The following is a 3,355-nucleotide window of genomic DNA, read 5'->3' on the forward strand; positions in this document are numbered from 1 at the left end:
CTGAGGGCAGCTGCCACTCACTCACGTACACGCCCGCCCCACGGAATGAGGAAGCAGCTCATGGAAGCCGCTTCTCAAATCTCCCGTCCTGTCCACAGCCCACTCACCCCTGGGCCATCGTCTTCAGGAATCATGCCAACAATATTAAACCCACCTGTTTGTGGGCTCTTCAGTGCTGCTGGTTTGATTTTAACCTGATTTGTCACTGTTACAGGCAATAGTATTGTACTGTGTGCTATTTCAAGCAAATCATACCGTCCACAAGTGCTTCAGGATAATGGGATGCAGAATATGGTGTTCCAGCTGCAAAGAAAGTGCCAGGCTACAGGATCAATGCCCTGGACTGGTTTAAATAACCAGGATGTAGCTGACCTTCACAGTGGGACTTGCCACTTAAAGAACTGGACCCCTGGAATACCTCACTTCACTATCGTCCTCACTGCTTCATTTAATGCCAGGACGTGGAGATGCTGGTGTTACACTGGAGTGACCTTCTGACTTACTTCATTGAACTATCATGTTCCAATGTCAGGAAAGGATTTAAATCCCACAATCTGATCCTTCTGAAACAAAAACAGAGATTGCTGGAAAAGCTCAGCAGGTCTCAGCAATGACCCGAAATGATTTCTCTCCACAGATGCTGCCAGACCTGATGAGCTATTCCTGCAATCAATATTTTTGTTCATGATTTAGAGCATCTGCAGTTCTTCTGATTTTTGCCTGATTCTTCTGGTCTTCTGAAGCTTTATTTAGAAACTCTGAATTGCTAAGAACGAGATAAATAGCATCCATTTACCCAAAAGACAAGATGGATTCCTTTCCAAATTCAGCTTTTTCATATTAAAAAGTCCTCAATTTCATTTAGTCAAAAACACAGTGCTAATTTTAAGTAATCATTGTACTTTTGGAATGTGGTGGTCAGGTTTTAAAAATCATTTACTTGGGGTTTTGCTGACAAGGAGAATATTTCTTGTCCATGCTCAGTTGTCCTTGATGAGCTGGTACAGAATTGTCCTCTTGAACCATTGCTGTTCCCTAGTGAATGTACCAGTGAGGATTGGCAGCTCTAGGATTTTAACCCAGTGATAATAAAGGAATGGCAGCAATCTATTTTCAAGCCTGACTGATGTGAGTCTTGGGAGGAAAGTTGGAGTTGGTGGTCTTCCTGTTTGTCTGCTTCCACTTAGTTTCCCATAAGGTCGAGGTCACAGGTTTGGAAGGTGCTGTCAGAGGAGCCTGGCTGAGTTGTTGCAGTGTATGTTGTAGATAATGCACACTGTTGCTACCGTGCAATAGTGGGGAAGGGACTGAATGAACAAGGTGGTGGATGTGTGATCAATCAAGTGGGCTGCTTTGCTTTGGATGGTGTTGGTTTCTGTCTGTGAGCTCATTCAGGCCAATGGAAAATAGTCTGACAGACTCCTAACCTGACACCCACAGGTGGTGGAATGGGTTTGGGGAGTCACTATGTAAGTCATTTGCAACAGAGAACACAGCCTCTCACCTGCTCTTGTAGCCATGATATTGCCTTGTATTATTTCAGCTTCTGGCCACTGGTAGGAACTGCAAGCATCAAATGGGGGAATCTGTTCTATAAACTGAAACAAGGTTGTATAGAATTTGATGCACAGAAACAAATCATTTGACCTAACAAGTCTCTACACTTGGTAGAAATAAAGAAGCAATTGCTGAACCAGTCAATGCAAAAAATGCAGATTCTTATTCCTTTAAGGCAAATGCTTGTCCTGCCAAATTCTCCTATTTGAATTATAGAATCCCTACAGTGCAAATAGAGGCTATTCAACTGATCAAGTCTGCAATGACCCTCCAAAGAGCATCCCAAGCAAAACCCAACCATCGCACCCCCTTCCCCCTTACCATAGTTAATACACCTCGTGTGCACAACACTGGACACTATAGGGCAATTTACCATGGCCAATCTACCTAACCTGCACATCTTTGGACTATGGCAGGAAACTGCAACACCCAGCAGAAACCCACGCAGATTCCTTAAGAACATGCAAACTCCACACAGTCACCCATGGGTGGAAAAGAACCTGAGTCCTGTGGGGGAAGCAGTAGAGCTAACCACTGAGCCATCAAGATATGGAGACGCCAGTGTTGGACTGGGATGGACAAAGTTAAAAAATCACACAACACCAAGTTATAGTCCAAGAGGTTTAATTGGGAGCACTAGCTTTCATAGCGCTGCTCCTTTATCAGGTGGTTGTGGAGTAGAAGATTGTAAGACATAGAATTTATAGCAAAAGTTTACAGTGTGATGTAATGAAATTATACATTGAAAAATACCTTGATTGTTAAGTCGCTCATCTGTTAAGATGATCATGTTAGTTTCACTTCTTTCATATGTAAATCGCAAAACTTTTTTTAAAAATTACATTCTTAAGTGAACTTTAACAATTGATGAGAGCCCAGACAATGCATTGGGTATTAGCACCCCTCTGTGCTGCTGTCTGTGCCATAATGTGAATTTGTACCTGCATAGTTACATTGTAGTTTGCTCAAAAACTGCATGAATCCATGTACGATTCTGTTAATTCATTTTTTTAGATTAGAATCAGTCTAAACATTATGGTACAGACAGCAGTACAGAGGGGTGCTAATACCCAATACATTGTCTGGGCTCTCACTAGTTGTTAAAATTTCACTTGAGAATGTAATTTTTTTTAAAAAGTTTTTTGATTTACATATGAAAGAAGTGAAGCTAATATGGTCATTCTAATAGACGAGAAACTTAACAATGAAAGTATTTTCAATGTTTAATTTCAGTTACATCACACTGTAAACTTTTGCTATAAATTCTGTGTCTTACAATCTTATACTCCACAACCACCTGATGAAGGAGCAGCAATCTAAAAGCTAGTGCTTCTAAATAAACCTGTAGGACTATAACCTGGTGTCTTGTGATTTTTAACTTTGAACCACCAAGATGCCTCCTCAGGTGTTCTCATGAAGAGTCACTGGACTCGAAAACATTAACTCTGTTTTCTTTCCACAGATGCTGCCAGACCTGCTGAGTTTCCCCAGCAAATTGCTGATTTTGTAATTTATTGTCCATCGCTAGTTATCGGTGAGGAGGTGGTGATGAACCACCTTCTTGAACTGCTGCAGTCCATGCAGGTTAACAATGCTATTAGGAAGGGAATTTCAGGATTTAATGACACTGAAGGAATTGCAATATATTTCCAAGTTTGGAAAAATGAGTGATGATGCAAGGCACGAGTTATTTGTCTGGTGGCTTACATTTTTTCTTGATTTTATTTTAATTTTTTTTACTTTGCCACTATAATTTTTCAAGATAACAGTAAGTGCTCAAGAATAGAAAGGAACACAT

Source organism: Chiloscyllium punctatum, chromosome 6, assembly GCF_047496795.1.
Source record: "Chiloscyllium punctatum isolate Juve2018m chromosome 6, sChiPun1.3, whole genome shotgun sequence".
Taxonomy (NCBI): domain Eukaryota; kingdom Metazoa; phylum Chordata; class Chondrichthyes; order Orectolobiformes; family Hemiscylliidae; genus Chiloscyllium; species Chiloscyllium punctatum.